The sequence below is a fragment of the Lissotriton helveticus genome, chromosome 5_1, assembly GCF_964261635.1.
Source record: "Lissotriton helveticus chromosome 5_1, aLisHel1.1, whole genome shotgun sequence".
Lineage (NCBI taxonomy): Eukaryota > Metazoa > Chordata > Amphibia > Caudata > Salamandridae > Lissotriton > Lissotriton helveticus.
The window spans coordinates 121,875,465-121,903,319 of NC_136065.1; positions in this window are offsets into that span (position 1 = coordinate 121,875,465).

Consider the following 27,855-nt stretch of genomic DNA (forward strand, 5'->3'; position numbering starts at 1 on the left):
AGGGCTCAGCACTTTGCCCAGCTGTTTATTGACTATATAAGGCCACCTATTACTATCTAAAAGGTTCATGACATCAGGCTGGTCAACTATATGTGTGATACACAGCTGATCCTGTCCCTCAATAGTGGCCAGCAGGATGTAGGGGTGGCTTTTCAGAACTGCTTATCGGAGATTGTTAACTGAATGAACTTAAATACCCTCTCACTAAATAGGGATAAAACCGAACTCTTGTGCCGTTCAGCATGTAGAATTCCCATGGACCTTGCCCCCAGCCTCCGGTCATTTCCAACTGGAGAAGAGCTGCTCAGTTGTGCACAGTGTCCTACTCAGTAGGTTGGATTACTGCAATGCCCTATTACTTGGAGCTCCTGACTATTTGATCAACAGACTGCATAGAGTGCAAGTGACGGCAGCTAAACTTGCTTTAAAGAGACCCTGCAGATCTTTGGCATCCAATGCACTGAGGGATTTGCATTGGCTTCCACTTGGGCATACAATCATCTTTAAAACCATATGCATTGAGTTTAAGTCTCTATAAGGCAAAGGTCCTGTGCTTCTACAACGTTGACTGAAAGGGTAAACTCCCAGGAGATATCTCCGCTCGAGTTCTGCAAATCTTGTTTGCACATAAATACATTTCATAAGATGAGACAAGTTGGTCAGACTTTTACAATTAAGGAGGCCCAGCTGTGGGACAAACTGCCAAAGACTCTTAGGTCATCAATAAAATTGTTACAATTTAGGAAAGGTCTAAAGACTTGGCTTTTCCCTTAGAAACTCTGCCCCTCGTTCATCTACTTTCTTTCTTTCTATGTCAGAAGTGTTGTACCTTTCTATAAGCTTCCAGCAAAAGGATGCTAGTTTGGTGACAGTTACAGCCTTATTCATCAACGGGCCGTTTTGCGAGCCCCTAATAGCGATTCATAGCGAATCGCTATTAAGAACTCGCAAAACGGTATTCATGTAGGAATTGCTAAATAAATAGCGATTCCTACACATTCCTTATTTGCGAGTAGCAAATTGCTAATCGCAAATAGGCAATTTGCTACTCGCAAATAAGATAGCGATTTAAAGGGTGCCAGGGGTGTCCAAAGGACACCCTGTAGCACCCCTTAAATGCAAATTGAAACAGGTGTTGCGCACACACATGTCCAAAGGACATGTGTGTGTGCAACATGCAACTTAGAAAAATGCTTTTAAAAGCATTTTTCTAAGTTTTTGCTATTTACCGAGAGGTCTGACCTCTCGGTAAATAGCGGCCCAAAATTGCATTTTCGCAATTTTAAAATGCTTCATGAATTGCATTTAAGGAATCTCAAATAGAGATTCCTTAAATTCAATTCTTCGCAAATGTGCGAATTCTTAAATAGCGAATTTTGCATTTGGGATGATGAATCCCAAATGCAAAAATTGCACTCGCAAAAGGCAAGATTCTGAGAATCTTGCCCTTTGCGAGTGCAATTTAGCTTGATGAATCAGCCGGTTAGTGCTTTATATTTGCAATAAATAAATAAATAAACACGCATTCAGAATACCACAAAAGCCTCCATGTATGCATACTTTTGGTTGTGGTTTGACCCATGTGTGTGGTATACATGGCAAAATCCCACCACTTCTCTCTTACAATCCTTACCTACTTTTTTTAGGTAGAGGCACATTTCGGAAGTTGATTGCATTCTCGAACAACTATTCTGGAAGAAAGAATGATAGGTTTGTGTATAAAGGAGGGACACTAGCAGATCTTTTGACCTTGTAAAAATGTCACCGTGCTCCAGAGGACCAGGGGCCGTTGATGGTGCAGATCATGGAGAGGTGGGTGGGTTTTTAGATCTCACCTGCACAGCACCGAGGCAAGAGCTACTGGCTTTGTCAATGCTTATTGAATGTGTCCCGGCATGACCAGCCAGGGAGGCGCCTTGTAAGGGGCAGGCGATGGATCGAGTTAGGCTTTGTGTTTGTGGTGCTGCCAGAGCAGCTACTAGTACACTTCAGGTTTCAGAAGGCATCTCAGTTTTTCATGAGGGTCAGAAAAGAAATAACACACTGTCAGCTGTAACCCTGGGCATGGTTCGTGTAGCACCGCTACGCGTAGCTATGCGAAGTGCACGTTGCACTACGCAAGCTACGTGTAGCTACATGAACTGCATAGCGCGGTAGGGAAAATGCTGTTCTCACTGATTGCACAGTGCCGGATGCTTGTCCGCACTGTGCAATCATTGCAAACCACATCTTGCACAGTGCAAGCGGTCGTTTTCAGCCGCTCAAGTAGATTTGTACTCGATCGGCAGCTTTCTCAATGCAGACTGCTAGTTTCTCATCGCGAGCGGTCACGAGCATACGGGACCATTCGCAATGAGATACCTAACCTCCCCGCATTGAGAATCTCGCTGGGAGTTTTATTTTCCACGCTCGCGATCGGCAACTTGATGTTGCTGATCACGAACGAGGAAAAAGTCTCACCAGGATGTTATTTTGCTTGCTCGCGGACGCCAACTTGATGTTGAGGACCACGAGCAAGCAAAAAATACCTGCAACGTGTTTTCGCACTGCGCTAAGTGCAATTCGTGTAGCGTGTAGTTGCGCGAACTATGAACGCTCCGCAAGTGTAGCGTAGTCCTACGCCCAGGGTTAGTCAACTGTGCACACCATCCACACACAAGCTTCAGACCTAATCTGTACAGTCATTTCCGGCTCACCTTGCCTCCACCATGTGATGCCAGCTTCTTGTCATAAGAAGAGTGCTGACATTATGTGACACGCGGTGGTACAAGGGTGTGACAGATCTGCATTAGCGAGGACTAGTTCAAGGTTAATTTTGGACAACATAAAATTGTAGGACTTTAATTCTGGAAACATATGGATTTATTAGGGTTTTCAGAGTGTGAGCCCTGTCATAAACTGGCAGAGCTCCTGCCTTGCCAAGCTTGTGGTTCCACCACTCTATTAGGAAAGTGTGAGGTTCACAGCGACAGAACCTCCCCCGGTTTCTCCAGTGTAAACGTCTGACTTGGCAGCCCAAGTGTGTCCAGGCCACTGTGACAGTGTTTTTATTGCAATGACCAGAACTGACTAAATATTTGTTTGCCGTTGTCTGCAGGCAGACTCAGAAGAAAAGAGGCTCTATTCTCAAGAAGGAACACATTCATAATTTAACATGGTGCCAACAAAAGTGAAGCTGCCTATTGGTCACCTCCAAGACTATAATTGTGACATATTTTCAAATCACAGGCATAGTCTAAATGCCATTTGCAAAGACGTTCAAAGTGCTGGTCCTACAGCAACAAATATTCACGGAAAGCACTTTTAAACAAAACCAATCATTTTGTTTTGCTTATTGTGAAAACGTATTCACCAAGCTGCACTAATACACAGCACTTGAACAACGTGGACAGAAGCAGTACTGGAGCGTAGTCAGAATCAGTGCAGGATTACCTGAAACAAAGAGCAGCAATGGGGTGGGTGCTTCCTTTCACACACAGAACAGGTCCAGCACGGTCAGCAGTACAAGATTGCATAACACATTCAGAACAGGAACAACACATGCAGCACTAGTACAAGTACAATGTTCTAACTCAGAGAAATTACTACCCAAGCACAAGGAATGCACAAATCCCTTATGTGTGCAGTTGAGTCTTCAACTGGAGTATTAGACATTAGACTAGTACTACTGCCTGGAAGGGTCACGTCTGACACATTGTGATCAATTTTAAAGGCCACATTTGGAATTTTTGTCTTATTGTAGTTTATAGTTTTCTGCTCTGTGAAGACACTTCAGAAGCAGTGTTTGCACCTCTGGAGAGAGCTCTCTTGTCTTAAGTTGAGGGTCATTGTTGGCATCCACTTTGTGGTTCTGAAGGTCGCACCTGAAATGTGAAATGTGGTGTGAAAGCTGCTTTAATATTGTGTGTGTGTGTGTCTGTGCATGCATGAATGAGTGTTTGATAGAGTGAGTGAAGGTTTGCATGAGTGGAAGAATGGATGGATGGATGCCTGATTTAATGGAGTCTGAGCACCCCGTTACCTCAACACAAACACATAGTGTAGCGTAACAGGGCATTGCCGGCATATCTAACAAAGACTTCTTCACTTTCCATTTTCTTCTATCCCTCCACTATCCATTTTTCAATTAAAATAACAGACACACATGTCCACCGTTCAAATTAATTTTCGCATTTCCCTATACTAACTCACCAATAATCCTTTTTGGGTTCCGGAGTAGTGTGTTACTTGCCAAAAAGCGCTGTGATGCCTCATCAGGGGTAGGAACACCATATAAATGCAATTACAATTATAATTATAATTAAACTATTCTTTTGATATTTTTAGATTTTAGCAGGCAAATAACAGCACTAGAATACCACATTCATAATTCTGAACCTGGCAAAACCTTTGAAGTGGTGAGCCCTTTAACCTAAATAGGTTTCTCTGGTGCTTCAACTGAACGCCAGGACTACTGGTTCAGTATCACACACCATTGTTTCAAAATTATTTCATTTTACACACTTCACCTTTTGCAGTAATTGTTCTTTTATCCTGATGAAGGCCATTATACTTTGATAGATCGTGAAGGCTGAAAGATGTTGATCCTGTTATAATGTAGCTGTCTTGAATTCTGACAGTTTCATTATTCACCTTATTGCTTTTAATCCTGTCACAGGGCAGCCGAATAAAGGTCTCTGATAGCTAGCTCTGTAGGCAGTTTTAACTCACATCCCAGCACTGCACATCACTTATCACACAACACGCTCACATAGGGTTTTTAGGACAATGCATGTGCTCAATTGTGTAGCCCCGGAAGAGGGAGGCAGCTGAGGGGTCAAGAGAGCGCGTTCAGTAAGAAAAAACACAAAGGAAAACAAAAACAAGCACAAGTGTGCAGGGCAGCAGCGTCACTGTATTCTCGCTGCATTCTTCTCTGCAGATTCGGAAGGCATATTGGGAAGCCAATCGAGCTCATTCAAAGCCCGGAAGGTAAGTGATGGCCGGAGGGGTGATCCCCAGCCCATCTCCTAAACAGCTGCCTAGGCAGCTCAACCGGGCATCGGATGTGTCGAAATGGATCCACAATTGGCAGAGAAATCAGTTTTGCATTTGCCGTGCAGGAAAGAAGGTGATGCAGCGGGGAGGTAAGACACAGAGCCCATGTGCAGAGGGTAGGTGACGGCCGAGGGGGGGGGGACCACAGCCAATCTCCTCTACAGCTACCCGGGCAGCTCCACTGTGCAACGCCCATGTTGCTAGCACTCCGCTGTTGAAGGACCAAAAGGCTCCTCAAAAGCTGTTGAAGTCGTGAAGTAGATTCAATCGAGGGAATAGGAGAAACAGTGGCCCACAGTCCCTGGATCATACGAGGTGCAGAAGGTCCTGTGATTCCAGTGGAAAGATCCAAATAGGCAATCTGAAGCCTGGAGCTCCCGGACAGAGTTCCTCACCTGTCGGTCATCTTGGAGCTCTGTCTTTTATGAATCATGGGAAATGTTTCTGGTGGAATAGTAAGTGATTCAGGGGACCACTGCTATCTCCCTGAGGACTTTTGAGAAAATAAAACAATTTTTTCGAAGCAGCCCGTTTCCTTTAAGGAAATCTGGCAGTTTTATAAAACGTTTCTTCATTTAAATGCAATTACAAACATATTAGCATACCTTTGCAGGGCACCTTCTGTGCGACCGTATTCAATCAGAGTGTTTGTTAATTTGCGGCCTACCTAATAAACTTGAATTAGGTTGGTTGGATTGTGACCCACTATGATTCTGAATTTTATGAACCAGCCTATTGGTAGATAGATACATTTGCAACGTTCAATACAGGTCTAAAAAAATGCTGATCACAAATGTAACCAGTTTTTGTGACAACTATGATACATATGGCCACTGGAGCAGGTCTCTGGCAGTGGCGGCTCGTGGCTTTTGAGAGAGGTGAGGTATACACTGTACTAGTTATCTTTGACTGTCACTGAGTGAGCAAAGTGAGTGACACCAATGACCTAAGGGAGCTCCAGGCTAAAAGACAAAGGGCCATGTGTACAAGGACTGGCGTTAACTAACGCTAACGCTAGTTAGCGGCTAATTTCCGAACGCGGCCCATCGCCAAAAACTATCGCCCTGTTAGTGACGTATTCACAAAACGTCTCTACATGGCGATAGTTCCATGGAGCCACAGTGAAAACTGGCAGTAACACTAGCATGAAGGCGGTAGAAATTCTGGAGTTAGTGGGCGAAAACTAACGAAAGGTCAATTAGTGGCAAACAAACACATGTTAGACAGCCCAACATGAGTTTTTTGCCTCTATATGCAAAAAAAGCCTATCAATCCTCCTCCAATGGAAAACAAGAAATAAAGCAATGGAATGCAGAATGGAGCAGCAAGAGCCAAGGGCAGCACAGATCAACAAACTCAAGCCCCCCAACAGCCAGGATGACCAGACAGAGTCCCAGGTGAAGAGGAAATCAGGGCCACATCTATGAAAAGACGCGCATCGCGGGGGCGTGGCTTGACGGGCGAAGATGGCGGTCGCAGCTTTGTAGAGCTCCCGCCGGCCCGGCCTTCATTTGTTCACTTATCCTGGTCCCCGAGCCCGATACTGCTTCCCGGTGACTGGCACTGAGTCGGTGGAGTCCCCTGCCTGCTCCGGTGCACCGATCCTGCACTCTTCGCTCTCCTGTGCCCGGGGGGAGGCGACGGCGCCCTGCGGCCTGGTGACCGGCTGGAGACCGGGGTCCTCGAGTTTCGAGACGCCCGGCGGCGGTTGCGGGCTCGCGGGTGGTGGCGGCTTCCCGCTGCGCCGCTCCTGGCTCCACTCTACTGCTGCGGCTGCCCGCGGACCACAGCGGCGCCTCTCATCCCTGCGCCTTGGGTGGACGCCTCTCTCTCCTGCACTCGGGGGGAGGCGACGGCGGAGAGCGGCCTGGTGACCGGCTGGAGACCGGGGCCCCCGAGTTTCGTGACGCCCGGTGGCGGCTGTGGGCCTGCGGGGGGCGGTGGCGTCCGCTGCGCTGCTCCTGGCTCAGCTCTCCTACTGCTACGATTGCCCACAGATCACGGCGGCGCCATCCTTTCCTGCGCCTTGGGCGGACACTTGTGGCGATAAAAGCGGGGACGGCCTGTCCCGCCTGGGTGAAGCCGGGACCTCGAGTTTCGCGGCCTCGGGCCTGAACCGGCCCCCTGGGACTCCTACATTGCCGCTTTGTCCAGGGGCCTGGGGCCTCCAGCGCTAGTGGCGGCACCTAGGGGGTCCTGAGCCTTGTTGGGAGGAGTGCCGGCCCTGCCCGGTGTGCGGTCCCGGCGAGCCCGCGTTGGGCCATGACCAGAACCGGAGGTGGCGGCCCGCCTAAGCATGGCCCTATTGATAAATTCACGGGGCCTAGTGGTGGCTCCGGAGCGGCTGGTGGCAGCGGTGGCCCTGGGCCGGACAATGCGGCGATCCTGGCGGCCATCACCCAATCCCGGGACACGCTTGATGCCAAAATCGGAGCGGTGGGAGCGGATGTCGCGCTGTTGCGCCAGGACCTCCGGAATGCGGTGGGTCGGATCACCGAGGCCGAGTCCCGGATCACGGTGACCGAAACGGACATTGGCGCCCTAAAGAAGCGGTTGGCGGAGGTGGAGGGAGTCGAGAAGACGTTGGCGGCCCGCGTGGAGGATGCCGAGGGGCGCGCACGAAGGAACAACCTCCGCTTTATTGGCTTTCCGGAACGGTGCGAGAAGGATGACATGGAGGGGTTCTTGACCCGGTGGCTGGAGAGCTGGCTCCCCAAAGGGGTGCTGTCCACGTGCTTTGTTATCGAGAGGGCGCACAGGGCCCTAACCCAGCGGCCGCCGGAGGGTGAGCGTCCCAGGCCAGTCATAGCCCGGCTGTTGAACTATCATGACCGCGATGTCATCCTGCGGGAGGCGAGGACCAAAGGCTCGCTCACCTTTGAAAATCGTACCATCATGATCTTTCCTGACTACACGAAGATGGTGCAGCAGCAGAGACAATCCTTTGTGGCCGCCAAGGCCAAGTTGAGGGGCTTGAAGCTCCAATACTCTCTCCTATACCCAGCCCGTCTACGAGTGGTGCACCAGTCCAGGACACATTTCTTTGATTCGCCTGAGGAGGTTTTCCGTTGGACCGACGAGACGGTGCAGCTCCGGCCGCATGCCCAGCCGGGTCTGAATCCGGGCGGGTCCCAGAGGTCATCGCCGGAGCGGACGAACCGCCAGAACCGGAAGGGTCGACACCGGAGGTCCCGATCTCGGAAGCGGTCGGCCTCTGCCAGTGCATCGCGGACAGGTGGTGCGAGGGACTCGGAACACTCTGATGCCGGCGGTTGAACTCTGATGGGACTGGGCCTTGTTGCTGTGGGCTGAGTTGCCCTTCATAGGCTGGTGAGACTGTTCTATTTTGACTTCCCTATGCCAGTCTGTTCCCGTTTGCGTACTCCTATCACTTTTAGCGGGAGCGCGGTGGGTCTCGGGAGGCACCTTTTGTGGGCCTCTGACCCTCACGGTTGTGAGTGTTGTGGGGGGGGTGGTGTGTGTGTGTTAATTGGGGTGTTGGGATCCATTGGTATGGTGGGCCCTGGGTTCTCCGTTCTGGACCCGGGTCTCCCCATGCCGCGACAGATACTTCAATGTTCCCTGAGGTATTGGGGTGGGGGGAGCGGGGCGAGGGGGGATGTTCTTTTGTTGCTAATGGTTGGGGGGGTTTGGGTCTGGGGGGGGTGCTGAGTGTCGGGGTTGGAAGGGTGGGACCACACGTGCCTATGACTGTTGATTCTGTTGCTTTCTGGGGCGCGCCGGGGTGGTGTGGAGGGCCGGGTGCTGGTCACTGTGTTGATTATGGCTGACTATACGACTATGTCTCCTCAAAAGGCCCTGCGTGTTGTGACATGGAATGTGAGAGGAATTTTAGATAAAATCAAGCGAGGGGCTGTGCTACGATGGGGGAAGAGGGAGATGGTGGACGTGCTGCTGCTTCAGGAGACCCACATGCTGGGTTCCAAGGCCCTTAGCCTCCAGAGGTTTGGTTTTCAACAAGTGTACCATGCGGGTTTCACGAGGGGCTCGCGGGGGGTGGCTATCTTGGTGCACCGCAGGGTGGCTTACGTGCATAAAAAGCAATGGATTGACCCTCAGGGCCGATATGTTTTCATCAAGGGCCTGCTGGGTACCGAACAGGTGGTGTTTGGTAGCGTGTACGCCCCCCCCCTCTCCAATGGGCCCTGTCTGAGCGGCTGTTCGCGCTGTGGGACGAGATTCCGGAGGTGTTGACCATGGTGGGAGGTGACTGGAATGAGGTTATGGATGTGGGCCTGGATCGTCGGAGGCGGATGCCTGTTGTGTTGGATCCCCCCCCCCGCTGCTGCTCCCACCAGATTGCGTGCAACTGTGAGTGGCCTGGGATGGGTTGATGTGTGGCGACATTTTCACCCTGCTGCGCGTGAATTCACATTTGTGTCGGCGGTGCATGGGTCCTTCTCGAGGCTGGACTATCTGTTTGTGCCGGGTGCCTGTCTGAGTCGAGTCAGGGATGCTGTGATACTCCCCAGGGGCCTATCTGATCACTCCCTGGTTCTAGCTACCATGACCCTCCCTTCCACACGACAGCCGTTTCGATGGCGGATGTCGTCCTGGCAGCTGCAGCGGCCCGAGTACGTGCATCACCTGCGCGAGGCGATTGATCATTATTGGCGCGAGAATCTGGTGGGTGATGTGGATGCATTGGTGGTCTGGGAGGCGCTGAAACCCACGTTGCGGGGTATTGATATTGCTTGGTGCGTGGCTGCTCGGCGGAAGCATCGGGAGGCCATTGTGACCGCTGCCGCCCGTGTAGAGGAGCTGGAGCAGCGTAGTAGTCTCGGGGGCGACGAAGGCATGGTGCGGCGGCTCCTGCAGGCCCAGCAGTCGTACGCCTCCGTCCTACATGATGAAGCCCGGCAGGCGTGGCTCGCCACGCGCAGCAGGGTGTACCAGTGGGGCGACAAGTCCTGCACTATGCTACATAGATTGTGTCAGGCGACCTTCCAGCCTCTTGTGTTGCCGGGCCTTATGGCGGAGGACGGCTCAATTATGACTGACCCAGCCCTACTGGCGGCTAGCTTTGCCCGCTATTACGAGACGCAGTACACCCCTTGTGACCACTTGGAAGAGGGTGGGATCTCCGCATATCTTGATGACCTGCTACCACGGGCCGTTCCTGATGAGACCAGGACTGCCCTGGAAGCCCCGCTCACAGCTGAAGAACTCGGGGAGGCCCTTGGTCAACTGAATACCGGGAAGGCGCCCGGCCCGAGCGGGTACCCGTGCGAATTCTATAAAAAGTTTCACGTCCAGCTGGGGCCCCACTATCAGCGTGCCCTGGAGGCGGCGCGGGCTCAGGGGGAGCTGCCGCCGGACTGGCGCCACGCCGAGATCGTGGTCTTCTTAAAGCCGGGCAGGGAGCCGGACAGGCACGACTCTTACCGGCCTATTTCCCTGTTAAACATCGAGGCTAAGATTCTGGCTAAGGCCTTAGCGAACCGCCTATTACCCCACATTACTGACCTGGTCCACCCCGACCAGGCTGGATTCATGCCTGGGAGGGCCACCCGGCATAACATCCGACGGGCGCAAGCGGCAGTGGATGCTATGGGTGCTAGAGACGAGCAGGCGGCACTCTTCTTGGCGGATATGGACAGAGCCTTTGATTCTGTGAGTTGGGTATACCTGTTCGCCCTCTTAGCCCGCCTCAACCTGGGGCCGGTTTTCCTGTCATATGTCCGTCTTCTCTACACAAACGTGACGGCCTCGGTCCGAGTGGCCGGAGGTACCTCTGGGCGTTTCCATGTAGGTCGAGGTACTCGGCAGGGTTGCCCTCTGTCCCCGTATCTGTTTGCCCTTGCCATGGAGCCCCTGGCGTCGCGGGTACGAGTGGATGCCCAGTTGTGTGGCTTTGTCTGGAATGGGGACCTGACGGATAGGATCGCGCTGTATGCGGATGACGTCCTCTTCTTTCTCACCGACCTACAGCTCTCGGGTCCCCGGGTCCTGGAGATTATGCGTGCGTTCGGTGAGGCCTCGGGTCTTCGTCTTAACCTTAATAAATCGACCCTGTGGGTGCTGGGTGGCGGAGTGGTTGCTGACCCCTGGGCTGCGGAGTTACGAGTGGTGACGGATGGCCTGAAATACTTGGGCGTTTTCCTATCGGAGTCGCGGGTCGTGGCCTGGGCGCGTGGAGTCCTGCCGGTGTGGGAGCGAGTACAGGCTGACGTCAAAACTTGGTCCAGGATGCCGCTCACTATCTTTGGAAGATCGGCCATCTTCAAGATGGTGGCGCTTCCGCGTCTCCTATACCAGCTCCAGAATTTCCCATACCCCATCGGCCTGGAGTGGTTCCGTCAGGTTAACTCGGTGTTGGGTCGCTTCCTGTGGGATGGTGGTGCGGCCAGAGTAGCATTGAGGACGTGTTTTCTGTCCACATACAGTGGCGGCCTGGCCACCTCGGACCTACTCTCCTACTACCAGGCTTCCCAGCTACTTGTTCTTAATGAGTGGTGGTATGGCGATAGAGGTGATCCAGCCTACGCCCTGGAACGATCGCTCATGGGTGATCGCACGCTCCACACCATCCTATATTCGGCTCGCCTGCGTCGTGGGTTACCTTCGGTCACAAGGGTGGTCTTTGCCATGTGGCGACAATCCTTGCGCCGCATGGGATGGTGGGGCAGGTTGACGGCTGAGACGCCGCTTTGGCATAATGGTCTGCTCCCGGAGCTGGCGGCTTTGACCGGCTTTGAGGGTTGGGAAGCCATAGGGGTTACACAACTGGGCCAGGTCATGTCTGGCACCACCCTCAAATCCTTCGAGGAGCTCCGCACGGAATTCCAAATGCCTCAGTCCCAATTCTTCCGCTACCTTCAGCTGCGACATGCCCTCACCCCGAGCATCGCCGGCCTCGACTCCTTGCCAGAGTTTAGCCCGGTCGAGGCCAAGGTGTTTATGGGAGACTTGGGAGACAGGAAGGTCTCCAGGATATACCAGACGCTTATTATCCACTGCTCCTCCACCCTGCACTCTCTTCGGGAGGCATGGGAGGTGGACGTGGGCCCCCTCGATGAAGACGATTGGAGGGAGGCGCTGGAGTCCCCACGTGGAACCGCCATTGCTGTCCGGCTCCGGCTCATTCAATTCAAATACCTGCATCGAGCTTACTATACGCGTGAACAATTGTGGAAAGCTGGTTTGATTGCATCCCCGGAATGCTTGCGCTGTGGGTCGGTGCCTGGGTCCCTAATGCATACTGTGTGGACGTGTGGCCGGTTGACTGGGTTCTGGAGGGGTGTGTGGAGTTGCCTGGCTGAGGTGCTGGGCTGGGACCTTCCTCGTACCCACCGATTGGGCCTACTGCACATCATGGAAGGGGTTGGGGGTAACATTTATAAGCGCCACCTGCTGCTCTTAGGGCTGGTCGTGGCCAAGCGGGGCCTGGCCCGGGCATGGAAAGCGGTGAGGGCCCCCCCCCTGTCTGCATGGAAGGCTGGGCTGGATTACTTCATGGGTCTGGAGAGGCCGATCTTTGAAGCGCGGGGCTGCCCTCGCAAGCACTACAAAATTTGGAAGCGTTGGGCTGACTACCGTGGTCTATCTCTGGACCCCCCAGCGGAGCGAGAGGAGGTCATTTGACCACAGTGACACTATTGGCCCGAAGCAGCATCGCCCTGGTGGCGCTATACCTACTTACTTTTCTTTATTGCTTTCTATGTACGTGTGGTAGGGGGGGGGGTTTGGGGGGTGTCTGGGGTTGGGGGGGTGGAGTTGTGGGTTAGGGTGGGTCGCTGGGGAGCTTCTATACTGAGCCTATTTTTTTAGTCTGCTCCATCATTTACTGCCTATGTAATTGCTGTTTTGATATTGTCGTGGTGTTCTTCGGTTGTGGAGATGCCACATTCTCAATGCTCGTTTGCTCAATAAAATTGGTTGTGAAAAAAAAAAAAGACGCGCATCGCTGTGCAAAACCAGTGAGTCATCCATTTTTAGTGCGCACTCTTTGCAACACCATGGCATCCAAAACCTTGAAAGTGCGGACAGTCCCCAGGGCCCAGAGGCCTCGCTGGGCCTGCGTCTGGGACCCGGAGTGGGATGTGAAGGTGCTGTGGAGTCGCTGGGCCGTGGCGGTAGCCATTGAGGCGCGGCAATCGCCCTTGCCTGGTGGTGAAGTCTGTCAGGTCACATGGAGACACACTGCTGACCTGTGTCAGTAGACCACCTTGAGCCCCTTGGAGTGCATGAACAGTAGAGGCGCTCCTGGGCACCAACATAGGGAGGTCTGTATCTCATACTATGATCCACCACTATACCGGGGTGCACAGAGGAGACTACCAATGCTGGACAGCGCCTCTCTGCATCACAGGCCGGATGATGATGTGCTGGCCGGACGCTGTGGAGGGTGAGGCCCCCGAGCGGTGCAGAATTTGTGTGGTGGGAGTACTGCAACTTCACACCTAAGGGGGCCCTGTTGCATCACCTGCATTGGGATGTTCCCCAGCAGACTTGGCCGTGTCTGCTGTAACCAGGCTTGTGAAATTCCACCTGGCTGAGGCTCCTGCTGGCTGGGTCACAGATTAGGAGAGAGTGCAGCAGATCGGGCCACAGTGTCAATGTCCAGGTAAGGAGAATGTGGGATGCATAGCAGAGGAGGCCAGGGGGGTCGAGTCACCCAGGCCTAGCACCTGTGAATGGCGCTCCTCCAGTGGTCGCTCATCTGCTATGGTGGAAGAGCGCCACCCCACTGCTTTCAAGCAGTGCAAAAAGAGGAAAAATAATAACATGGTGATAACTTTCTGATGCGCTCAAGTTATGTTTCCTTTGCAGGCGGGAGGGTGGGTAGGGCAGCTTCACTTGTGGAGCAGGGGCGGAGTGGTATGACCACTCAAGTGCGCAATGATTATTTGGTCGGCCCTCTCAGGCCGACCCAAAGCAGTGATGTGCACTTCCCTTTCTACAATGCAGGCTGAGAACATGCCCACCCCTCCAGCCCCTAGCTGAACACCTTGTCACAGCGCTAAAGAATAATCACAATGCTGCATTGCAGCGTTGTGATTGGCTTAGGGGAGGGAGCCTGGTTTCCTGCTTCCTGTTCTTGGAAGCAGACTCAGGAGAGCAGGAGCACAGAAGACGCAGGACCCGGCCTCGAGGTAAGAATTATTTTAAAACAATATTTACAACCCCGCTCACACCCACCCCACCCCCAGCGTCCCCGCCCCTTCCTGTTTCCTTTCCCGCCTTTCCCACCTCCAAGGTGTCCAGTTCCCCCGCAGCACTTCTCAATGGCAGCTTCTGTGCGCCCATATTCAGTGGGTGTATCACTGGTGTGCCAAAGGAATATATGACGCATACCATTACATTGCATTCCATTACAATGCATGCTAATACAATGCATATTGCAACAGTGGGGAAAGTGCTAAATAGCGGAGGGGTAAAAATTACTTTTCCCACTCCAGTGAGTGTAACGCTAAAACTAACCCTTGCACCCCAAAACCCTGCCTGAACCCTCAAATTAATCTTTGCACCCTAAAACCCATACCCACCCTAAAATTAAAAAATCTCCATTACTAACCTTACAATGCTTTGCAATGGCATGCATTGTAAAGGTACCTTAAGTTGTAAAGGTTGTCTTGTAAAGGCATTACGATGTGATGCCTGCGTTGCAATGGACGTCTCTTGTGCCAATAGCAAACCATAGGCGTCTGTCCGCCCCTGGACCGTGACCAGCACCAAGGACCCTTCCTCTCGGACACTCCACCCCTACAACGCCAGCACCTTCCTCGCCATCAACCCTGGATGCCACATTGCCAGCCATCTAGCAACACTGTGGAATTCTCTTGAAGCCTGCGCCTGTCGAAACTACAAATGTACCTTCTGTCACATCAGCACACCAGTGCCTCGTGCCACCCAGCCGGCCAACAGTGCACCTGACTGGCTCCTCCCCAACACGCAGTCCCTCCACCAACACCCAACTCTGGGACCTCTTCAATGCCACCTTTTCACTCAGACATCACCTTCTTCACGGAAACCTGGACCAACCTCTGCTCCAGAACGGACATCGCCAACGCCTTCCCTAATGGCTACTACATCACCCACAAGGAACACCCCGACAGTCCAGGAGGAGGCATTGCCATCGCCTACAAAAGCACACTGACTGACCACACACTCTAATGACCCAACGGTGACTATGGAATACCTCCACCACCACTCCATCACCCCCCTCCTGGGGAAGCTCACAAACATGAGACTCAAGCAGCTAGTCACCGCACCAACCCACATAGCAGGAGACACGCTCGAGGATGTCTCCCCCGCCAGCAAGAACTTCAACTACAACCACACCACTGACCATCATTGTATACATCCCGTCTTCACCATGCCCACCGTACACCACTGCCATCATTGCCCCCCTCGCAGATGGATCAAGGCCACTGAAGAACTTCTCATCAACTCCCTCAGCACCACCACTCCACCAACTCTTACAGACTATAAGATCGCAGCGCACAACCTCCACCAATGGATCTCCAACTGCGCCGACACCCTGGCACCCCTCAAGAAAAGATCAGGCTAACAACACTCCAAGAAGGCCAACGGGTTCACTCCCGCCCTCCACTAGTCCAGTTGCCCTGTAGACGTCTAGAGAAGTGATGGAGCCACAACATCAATCAAGTCCCCAACACAGTCACTCTCGCACCACGGCACATGCGTGTCTGTGTTAGCGCATGGCAGCCATGGTGCGCCAACGTAGTTGAAAAAAGCAAGGGGGCTTATTCATGAGCTCCTTCTGACAGTTTCACCCCGACAGTGCATCAGTTTCTTATCGTACTTGCAGCATGATTCTTGCACCACATTGTGCCGTATTTGCAAAGTGACGCATGTAGGCACATGCATGACCTTGTGAAGCCCTGTGCCACATTATACCTGCATCAGGTATGATGTATGCAGGGTGTGGGTTACCAAGCAACAAAGCCTCATAGGAATAGCACAGTAAAATTCATCAGATTTCACTGCGTCAATTGTAGGACGGTACAGCGTCAGTACCTTATGCCTGCCTCGTGGCAGGCATATGGGTGACGTACTGCCACAGGGATAGGCTGGCCCCATGCATTGCTGGAGTTGTGTCATGCTAGTGACACAACTGCAGAAATCTGTGACTTTAGCGCTGACAGATACGTCAGGATTCCAGATGTACCTGTGATTAATTGCGACATGGAGCACTGTACAGTGAATACAGCGCATCCATGGTGTCGCAAGAAGGGCGTAGTGAAAAGTGTTGCAGGCTGCAACTCTTTTCATGAATGAGACCCAGGAATGCACTCTATCTTATTGGTGGTGCGCATTCCAGCCCTGCAGTTGGATGTATGACGTTATAACGCATACTTTTACTCCGCAGACCATTACAACGCGACTTTTACTCCGCATACCGTTACAACGCATAGCGCCTTGGGGCGCTGGATAGTGGTAAGTATAATTTACTATTCTAACTCCAGTCCCCGTGGACCCTAGGGAAGGTGTTGGATAGTAAATTATACTTATTCCCTATCCTAGAGCGCCCCCCAGCGCAATGCGTTGTAATGGTATGCGGAGTAATGGTCGCGTTGTAATGGGTCTGCGGAGTAAAAGATCCGTTGTAACAGGTGTATACCCTGCAGTTTTGTCACAGGGCAGCACAGCAACATTCCTTGCAGCGTTGTCCAGCAGCAACACCTGCTAAAATGAGGCCCAAAGTCTTTTTTTTTTTTGTCCTCATTATGCAACAGTTTAAAGTAAGGAAGTTTTCAGCGACCCTTCTCAACTTCGTGGCATCTCTGAGAGAGGGAACCCCTTACATCCATATACTTGTAAGGAGGAGGATTCTTGTTTCGGATTGGGGTGAGCTAGCCATTATGGCTACTCTTGCAAGCCTTCCTCAATATTGTTGTGGTAGCGTAATCATTGGACATTGCAATGGAGTATAATGAGAAATCCAAGTATATTACTACCACGATATATATACGTTATATGTACACACCACAATTTAAATCACCCCTTATGAAACTCTTCCCGAATATCCCAGAATTTATATTTTTTTGAGCCAAACTTCTTATTTTTATCTAAGTTATACACTTTCAGAACTGACGCCAACCATTCATTATGGGTCGGGGGGACAGGGTTTATCCATTTTACACAAATCTCGCTCCTTGCCAAAAGAATCAGAATGAAAATTAAGTTCTCTTGAGCTTTAGAAAAGGGTCTTACAACATCCATACTTGTGACCCCAAAAATAACTAAGTTCATACTTACAGAAAGTTGTCTTCCCAATACCCCTTCTAAGGAAACACCCACATCTTTCCAGAAGCCATCAAGACTGGGACATCGCCAAAACATATGTAAGTCGTCAGCAATCTGTAAACCACTTTTTGGGCAGCTCTTCACTGTGGCCCCGTTCAGTTTGGATAGCCTTTTCGGAGTCCAGTATGCTCTATGTATAGTGAGCAAATGATTTCTTTTGAGAGCAGCAGACGTTACAATCGACCATCATTTGCTCATAGATACTTGCCATGAATTGCTTGTATCCAGCGTCAGCAGGTCTTTTCCCCAGATACTCTCTGGAATTCGGAAGTCGTTCTCCCCAGCCGAAATTAGGGCCCAGTACCAGAAGGATATTTCTTTCAAAAATGGTTTTCTCGTCTGCATCTTTATTTCCAGGGAGATATTACCTTTCCTAGTTTCTTTGAGAGACTTACTCCAACTCAATAGTTGGTAATATTTGAATTTCGAAAGAGTAGAGTTTGTACATTGCGATAATATTTCCCATTCAAGAAGTTTATTTTGAAACAGGAGCTGCCCCCATTCTGTTATTCCAGCAGATTTTAAAGGGATCGCTAAACTGTCCCTAAGGCAGTCTGGTGTAGTCTGAGAATCCCAAATTGGGGCCTTATCGCTATAGAAGGGGATATCTACTGTAGATCTGACACAATACCACAGTCTAGCGGCTGATTTCAGGACCTTCAGTTTAATTTTCTTAAAGAACTTCGGGTGACCGAATTTATACAAGAAGTGGCTGGTGTTATTTGTTAAATTTTGTAGGAATAATGGATAGTTTTCGTAAGGGCCCAACAACACTCTACTACTTTTAAATTGGAAGGCCCTGCAGTATTCTAGGAGGTCTGGACTAGCTATACCTCCCTGCTCTTTAGTTCTCCTTAGTTTATGCCATGCAATTCTTGGTTTTTTAGAAGACCATATAAAACTCGATAAATCTGCCTGCATCTTTTTTTATCTTTTCTCTATTAAACTCGAGCGGGATAGCGTTAAAAATTAAGGTAAATTTTGGCAAAATTGCCATTTTTATGATGTTAGATTTACCCAGGAATGTTAAAGGCAGACCCCTCCATACTTTCAAGAGCTTTTTTACCTCATTCTCAACCCTATGGAAGTTTATTTGGGTTATTCTATCAATATCTTTTACTAGATCGATACCCAGGTATCTTATTTTTTCTTTACAGAAAGGGGATACAAAATTTTCATTCCAGCTTATAATTTCGGTTTTAGTTTGATTTATCTGGTAGCCAGATATCCTCCCAAAAGGTATTAAGGTCTCTTCTGTTGTTTTAAGAGCCTCTTCTAGGTCTGAAGTAAAAATCATGAGATCGTCTGCATAAAGAGCTACTTTCTTATGCCACCCTTGATAACAAAATGGGGAGATTGAAGGGAGATTCCTAAGGCATTCTGCGATCGGCTCAATATAAAAGTTAAAAAGCAAGGGGGAGAGGGGACACCCTTGGCGTGTTCCTCTACCTATCAGGATATTATTTGTTAGGATGCCATTAATTAGTATTTTAGCTCTAGGAGAGTTGTAGATGTTTTCTACAACTTTTACGATGTTATCCCCCAACTTAAACTTCTTTAATACCTCACTTAAGTAGCACCAGTTAACTCTATCAAACGCTTTGGCAGCGTCTATCGTAATTATTGATAGTGGAATTTTCTCTACGATGGCGATGTCAATTGCCCCGATCAACTCGTGTGTGAGGTCTTGAAGGTGCCTTCCTGCCACGAAGCCCTTCTGATTAGAGTTTATTAATGACCCCGCGATTTTCCCTAGTCTTTTTGCCAAAATTTGGGTAAAGATCTTGTAATCGCAATTTAGGATGGATATTGGGCGATAAGATTCACATCTTTTCGGGTTTTTACCTGGTTTCAAAATGATAGAGATGGTTGCATCATTCCATGACTCCGGGATTCTATCATTATTTATAAAAATCTTATTAAATAGCGCTGTTAATTGGGGAGCCAGAGTGTCTTTTAGCCTTATGTAAAATTCATTAGGGAGGGCATCAGGACCTGCTGCTTTACCTCTCTTTAGTTTTTTTATCGCTTGGTCTACCTCCTCTATTTTTATTTCGCTATTTAAAATTTCTTTTTCCTCAGGGGTTAGAAATGGGATGTTCTGTGCATCTAGAAATTTGATTATTTCCTCGATTTTAGGATTACAGTCCTCCGTGTAAAGGTTGGAAAAGAAGGCTGAAAATTCTTCCTCTATTACTTGTTCTTCTGACCCATTTTGGGAACTGTCTGTTGGATCTATACTACTTATTTTATTTCTAGCTTGGTCTGTTTTAAGCTTCCACGCAAGCATTTTCCCGCAACCCTCTCCAGATTCATAGTGAGCAAGTTTACTACTTTCCCATCTTTCCTTGATTTTGCCTTCTAGTAATATTGATAAGTTTTCCTTCAATTTAAGCCTTTCCTTAATTCTGTCTTGGCATCTCGGGGATGATGTATCTATCAAGATCTGTCGATCCAGTGTTTTTATATTCTCTTCTATTCTCTGGATCTCTTTTTTTGCCTCCCTTGATTTATATATAGTTAAGCCACAGATCTTGCCCCTTATTACTGCCTTATTTGCCTCCCAGACCGTTTGGGGTGAGGCACTCCCGTTATTGTCTTGGAAATATAGTTCAGTCTCCTGTATAAGTTGGTCAATTAATACAGGGTCTAGGAGAACTGAACGATCCAGTGTCCATCTCGGAATCGTTATGTCGCTAGTTATTTTTAACGTCATTTGGACAGCCGAATGGTCCGAGAGGTGAGCGGGAAGGTGAATCACATTATGAATTTTTTCTACTAACCCCTGATCTATTAAAAAATAATCGATTCTCGATTGTATACCAAGCTTTTTGTTATTAAAGGTATACCTATCCTGTTTGATGCCCTTCTCTTTCCATACGTCGGTAAGGCTTAAGTCTCTTTTGTATACTCCCAACCATTCCCTCATTTTTGGCAGGCTATCCTGTTTTCCTCTAGGGTTTCGATCTGCTTTTATTATTATTATTATTAAAAGGTTCTTTTATAGCGCATGGCCACTCGGGAGCATCCCAGCGCTTAAAACTGACCAGACAGGGATGAATTAAAAAAGGAGATCTGAATTATCTAGTTTTTGGAAACAGAAGAGTTTTTAACTTTTTCCGAAAGACAAGAAGGTTAGGCTCCTGACGAAGAGGTGGAGGAAGAGCATTCCACAGCCCAGCCGCATTGTGGGAGAACAGACGACCTCCTGTGCGGGCTCTGCTGATCCTGGGAGCTATCAGCAGGTTTTGTTGGTTCGAGCGGAGATTCCTGGTGGGTTTGTATGGTCTGATCATGTCATCTAGAATGGGGGGGCCACTCCCATAGAGTGTTTTATGGACCGTGCAGAGTGTCTTAAAATGGATTCGCTCCTTTATGGGGAGCCAGTGCAAGGTGCAGAGTGCGGGCTTGGCTGATGTACGATGGTTGGTGCCCATAAGTAGCCGTGCTGCGGAATTCTGGACAACCTGAAGTTGCCGGATAACCGACACGGGGGCTCCAAGATAGATAGCATTTCCATAGTCCAGCCTAGACAGAATAAGGGACTGGACTATGGTTTTCTTTGCTGCTTCGGGTAGCTGAGGGAGGATTTTCCGAATTGTTTTCAGCAGTCCGAAGCAGGTGGCCACTGTCCTCCTTGCCTGGGTCTTGAATGACAACTCTGCATCCAACCAAAACCCGAGACTCTTTATCTCGGTCTTTGGGGTAGGTCCTGGACCCATACAAGGGGGCCAATGTATCGTGTTATTGAATATGGCTCGTTTTCCTAATAGCATCAGCTCTGTTTTTCCTCCATTCAATTTCAAGTGGGACAAGTCCATCCAGTTTGCTACTGCCTCCAGGCAACGGCAAAGCCTGGAGGGGGCGGATTCCACCTGATTGAGAGAGACAACTAGCTGGGTGTCGTCAGCATAGCTTACCAGTTGGATCCCAAAGGGAGCTACTACTTCCGCCAGGGGCGCCATATATACATTAAACAGTGTGGGGCTAAGGGAGGAACCCTGTGGCACCCCACACTGTAATGGCATTAGTGGAGAGCAGCTATTTTCTGAGAAGACCTTAAAAGATCTGTCACCAAGAAAGGATTCCAGCCACATGAGTGCCCTGTCTTTGACGCCCAGCTTTCTGAGACGAGACAGGAGGACCCGGTGGTTCACCGTGTCGAAGGCGGCACTGAGGTCCAGAAGGATAATGGCCGCGCTGCCACCTGCGTCCAGAATCCTCCTGGAATCCTCTACCACCCTCAACAGTGCCGTCTCCGTTCCCTGCCCTCTCCGAAACCCAGTTTGGGTTGAATGGAGTAGGTTGTGGGTCTCCAAAAAGGATGCTAATTGTTTATTTACCCATTTCTCGGCAAGTTTACTAATGCCCGGGAGCAAGGAAATGGGACGATAGTTGGAAAAGTCCTGGGGGTCGAGATGAGGCTTTCTTAACAGGGCCCTAACCATGGCCAGTTTCCAGTCTTGGGGTACCCTTCCTGATTCAAGTGAGGTGTTGACTAGATGGATGATGTGTGTACTGATATTAGGCAGGGCCAGCTTTAGAATATTCATAGGGGCTGGGTCTAACGGGGATCCGCTTTTTACAGAGTTGAAGAGTGAGGGTAAAGGCTCAGTGCTAAGGGGGGAGAAGAAAGAAAGGCAAGGCAGAGTGAAATCAGTTTCATCAGGCAGAGGGAGGATTGGTTCTTCCAAAGATAGAGGGGGGAGGGACAGGAGGATCTTCTGAATTTTTTCAGCAAAAAAATTTGCCAGGTTGTTGCAGTGAGCATCAGCCTCCTCCGTGCTGAGTGGTGGTGATGGCGGGTCGGGGGCTTTTAACAGAGAGTTAGCTATCTTGAACATCTCTCTTGGGGCATTGGCCGAGATCTCTATTTTTTCTGCGAAAAAAGTGGATTTGGCCACGTTAAGGGCGGATTTATATTTTTTTAGAGAGAGTTTATATTTGGTTTTTCTCTCTTCCTCGAAATGTTTTCGCCACTGTCTCTCCAACCGTTTACATTCTTGTTTTAGTGACCTTAGCTCAGAAGTAAACCAAGGTTGTTTAGTGGAGCCTTTCTTTTTTGAGATGTTTATTTTTGGAAGCACCTTATCCAATGATAATTCAATCCATTGGTTAAATTCCACATTAGCCCTGCCAATGTCCTGGTTGGCCTGGGGTTCGCTCGTGTTCAGTGCCTCTATCCAGTCATTCATGTCTAATTTTGTCCACCGCCTACTCAGAGTTTTACTGGGCAGTTTTGCTGGACCGGGTGTGGGTGTATTCCAGGTGAAGGGGATGAGCATATGATCTGTCCAAGGAATAGGGTATGGCTCGGCTGATGTTAAATCCACGATGTTTGAAAATATAGGGTCTAAAAGGTTCCCTTTAGAGTGGGTGGGATGGAAGACTATCAGATTCAGTTCACATGCCGCAAGATCCTTAGTTAATTCAGTAGCAATAGTATCTGAGGGGTTATTGAAATGAAGATTCAGGTCTCCCAATACTATGAAATTGGAGACTTTACTAGCCAACTCTATAGTTGATTCAATAATTCCTTCCTGGAATTGTCCAATGGCGCCAGGTGGACGGTAAATTAAGAGTCCAGAAAATGACACTTCTGGGGATACAGTGATAGCAAATTGTGCACTTTCACAATCAGGGATGGAGCTTTTGGATCTAGAATGATATTAAAGTCTCCGCCCAAAATCACTGGAAAATGTACCGAAATCAATTGGGAGTATAGTGATTGTAGTGGAGTAGGATCATCTGTGTTAGGTCCATAGTACCCAGCTAAAATAAAAATGTTATTAAGTATACTAATCTTAGCTAACGCCCATCTCCCCTTAGAGTCTGTCTCAGATGATAAGATTCTTGCTTTCAAAGATTTTTTTATGAGGATAACAACCCCTTTTGTAACACACTGTTGGTCAGTGCATACATAATCATCGACCCAGTGGAGAGTTTTAATTATCTCCTCCCATTCTTTTTTAACCACTTGGATGCTAATGACAAGGTGAACTCGTCATGAAGCACACTGGAGCTGTGCTCATGACAAGGTCAACTCGTCATGTATAGTGGGAATCAAGAAGCTTCAGCGCAGGACGGGAAAACCCCTTTGCAGCCAAGGTGTTAAGTAAGTGTGTCTCTTGTAAGATTAAAATTTCGCTATCAATAGATTTTAGATATTCAAAGATTTTCCGTCTCCTGCTCTTAGTTCTTAACCCGTTAACATTCCAAGAAGTTATTTTTATATTCTTTAGGTTCCTTCCCATCTCTATCTGTTAAGTAGCTGAATTCCATTATTAACCAACTGGGTCCTGATTGTCTCCTTTCCTTTAAGATGAGGACTTTTTTTATATTTTTCCCTACTTTGCTCCCATCCCCCGTGTGCTCCCCCCCTCCTCCCTTCTTAAGTGTGCAAAAAACCAATTGTGGTTGTGGTTATATAAAATAAACAGAAAAAAAAGAAAGAAAAAGGCACGGGAAGACACACTCCCTCCCTGGGAAAGCCTCCCTTTCCTTTGGGCCTTAATTATAGCCCACTTTGAACCCCGTGCCTGAATTCATAAAAAGAGCTATTTTGAGGGTGCTACAAGTATAGCTGTTACACAATTCTACTGCTTAAGTTTTGAGTATATAAAGTGTATTCAAGTGTATTCAGACTAGGAATGGGATTGTATTTGAATTTGATCACGCATCTGCACTAAAAGAGAATCGACTTCTAGAGGATCTTTGATGTTGTACATCTTATTCCTCCACATTATCCTGAGTGAGGCTGGGAACTTCATTTGGACTGTTGCCCCGAGTGATTTTAGTTCGGGCATTTTTTGACCCAGCTCCCATTGCCTGTCTTGAGTCACTTTCGCAATATCGGATCGGATCCTAAAGGACCAGTCATCTCTGTTATATGCCCCACTTTTTAGAGCTTCGCTCAGGATCCTCTCTTTGAGATTGTATGATCTAAAGTTCACCAGGATCTTTCTTGGGTTCTTTCTCTCTTTAGGTTTCCCAAAAGGGTCACGATGTACCCGCTGAATATCGTTTTCCAGATCTAATGTTTTACTCCATGGGAAATGTTCTTCTATTAGCGATATTATAAATTTCTTTATATCCGGCCCTTCTCGTCCTTCCGGAATATTAAGAAATCTCATATTGGACCTTCTGGACTGGTTTTCTAAGGCTTCCAACTTTTCCTCTATGCTTTTGTCCTTTGCTTTCAAGTCTCTAATATTCTGTTCTGTTAATTCAACTCTCTTAGTCAGGCCCACAGCTTCTGCCTCCACTGTGGAGACTCTCTCATTTAACGCTAATAGTTTTGAGTCCAAAGATTCAAATCTGTCGTGTAGTTTAATTTGATTTTCCTCTGATATTTTAAATCTGGATGTCATCTCCTCAAACATCTTTTCCATTAAGACCTCTATACTGTTTCTAGATTCACTCTGAGGATTGTCAGATTTAGAGTTAGTATTAGTTTCAGTATTAGGAACAGAGATAGTTATGGTATTTTCCGAAATTGAAGAAGAGGACGTAGCTGGACAACTAAGGGCAGGTACAGATACGGTTCCAGAGAGTCCAGAGATGTGTTTAGTGCTTGACTCAAGTTCTGGGAGGGAGATAGCCTCGGGGTTAAGCCCTGAGCTAAAGCCGGCGTCAGTGGCCCCTCATGCTCCTGGTTTTCTAGTTCCCTCATGGAGACCTCTGCCAGACAGTTACTTGGGTCGCTTGGGTCACCCAATGGAGCCTCTGTTAATACTGATGAGGCAGAGGTTTCCATAGCGGGTTTGAGTTGAGCCTTGTCCTGCACTTTCAAATAGGACCTCAAAGAGGGTGTGATTTTTAGTTTGGAGTTTCTTTCCCTTTCGCCTACTTCCAGATTCCCTTCTATCGGCCCCTTTTTATTTAGTGGTTTTCCTTTTTGTATTTTCAGGGCCTTCCGTGAAACTCTCTTTGTAATTTGCGGGATTACAGGCTGTTTAAGAACCGGAGGAGCTGTTTTTTTAAGAAATTGCCTGTTCCTCAGACAATAGGAGGACTTTTCTTGCTGTTCAGTTTCAGGTTCCGGTATAAATACTTTATCTACTTTAGTATCAATTTTACCTGTTTTACGGAAGCTAGCTGAAACCCGGGTCTGCACTAACAATTCAGGAAATGAGGAAACACTGTCTGAGCTTTCTTTCTCCCCCTCCACTTTTGCTCCAACAAGCCTCCCTTTAATAGTATATTGATACTGAAGCTGAGAGTAGTGAGGTAGTATTTTATCTTCCAAGACTCCCACGGGGTAATCCACCAGAATAAGTTTATCGGGGTCACTTAGTTTGCTCAGGACTCTCAAACTAGGAGTGTCAGCTAATTGTATTGCGTTCTTAAACTGGGGCAAATATAACTTAATTAAGGACTCCAGGCAGGGCAATTGCGTCTTGAACCAATTGTTTGCCGAACTTCAAAGCTATCGTAACCCCTAGGAAGCCGAGCCCGACTTCTCAGCACCTCAACCCCCCTCGCCTTACCTCTAACGAAGATCGAAAACCGGCTTACTGCTCTCCTGCAGTTTTGCCGAGCCTGCACTGCTGCCTCCCACTTCCCGGCATCTGTGCCTGTGTAGAGCACCGATTCACCGATGAGGTGGCTCCGCTTCAGAGCACGAGAGCTCAATACCTCTGCTTCAACAGCGGGGGCGGGAGCTTGGGTGCCGAAAGGAATAAGCATGGGGAGACCGAAGACCGAAGAAGCACCCTACCTCTTCCAGTAACGCACACAGTGGGAGATAGGTGAGTTTCTATCACACCACGCTGCTCCGCTCAGAAAACTCGGAGATTTTGCGTAGGTGTCCAAGCGGGGAACAGACACATCCCACTACCGTGAGAGAGACTCGGGCACATCAGGGACTAAGTTGTGTCGTGTCGTGACTAGCTATTCGTTGTTAATTGCTAATCTTCAGTAGCATCCTTTTCATACAGCGCCATCCCATAGAGCTCAGGCACGGAGCTCACGACCGGTCTCAGCAGCCGGCCGCCATCTTTCCCCCTTCAATCTGCATATCAGAATGATTTACCAACAGGGCCGAGGCCCCAAGTCTTTGCACCATTTTTAAGATCAGCTATTTTCTGGGCTTAAAAAAAAAAAAAAAAAAATTTGATCTTGCTCCATACAAGGAAAATGTAATGTAAATGTAATGTAAATATCGCAAAGTGGGGTTAGCCACCGTTTTTGTATGGGATACGCCTACCTTGCATCTCATTTTCATTAACTACCGCTAACAGAAGTGGCGCTCTTTAAAATGCACGTTTTTCCTGAAAAATTGCCGCTAACTAAGGTGAGTGACAGCTTGCAAATATGACAATAAAAAAAATCACTGCTGTAACTTAAATAAAGTGCAACTACGGCGGCGTTAACTCCTTGTACATATGCCCCAAAGTCTTCACATTCAGCACGCAGACAAATGTATGCCAATGGGCTTTGCATAAGCGTTATCTCAAATTTACTTTGCATTAGTGTGACCTGAAGGCGTGGGAAGGCAAACTGTAATCACTATAACAAACAACTCAAGAAAATGATGGAATAACATTTACCGTTTTGCAGTAGCGGCCCGTTTTGAGAGTGCTGCCGAGCGCTGACGTGGGGTGAGGAGGGGCAGGAATGTTTCAGGTGTAGTTACAGAAACCTGTGAGTTACTGCCTGGCCACTGTGACAACAAGTATTGTTTATCAACAGAAGACGAATTAGTTAATGGCTTCTGGGCAGTAGTGCTGATGTTGGCATTAATCAGGCAGGAAAGGATAGGTAGAGATGCTCCACAGGCTAATAGCAGGGTAATATTTAAAATGTTTCTTTTCATTTTACAGTTCTGCTGCCCTGCCGATATTATTTCAAATTGTCTCTTTTTGTTTAGGAGAGAAGGGCTTTTTTATGCATGATGTCAGACTGTGATTGTGTACCCCAGGGCATCCTGACTAGTGGGGGACTGTCAAATGAAATGACTGTGTGGATTGTATTATGAAACAATGGTGTTACAAGCCTCATGGGAGCAGTTTGCCCCACATGTAACACACATGTAATACACCAAAAGCCTGTGTAATATCAAAAATTGTTTTTCAGATCATAAATAGTGGAAGAATGCAGCTGTAACCAGAAAAATATCATAGCTTGTGTACACGACTGGTTGAAATACAGTCAGGCTGCCCTTAACTATGAATTGAAATTAGTATTTTATCGCCTCTCCTTTCCTTTAACATTGTGCAAATTTTTTTAGTGCTCACTATTATGTCTTCATATTGCTCCCTCAAGGCCATAACATGCCCAATTCTAAACCACACTGGCCAATGATATCCTCATTTTCTATTAAGCAATTGCTGATTTAAACGGTAATTCTGAGTGTACCTGATTCACACGTTTTCTCTGAAGTTAGAGCAGTCTGACTCCGCTCATGTTTTATCATTATTTGCAGCCCACGCACCCATCTCAGTTATTTCTAGCTGAAAAGTAACATGAACTGAGTGAAATGCGCGGGACTGCAGCCGCAGGCGTCTGACTTGTCCGCCGTGT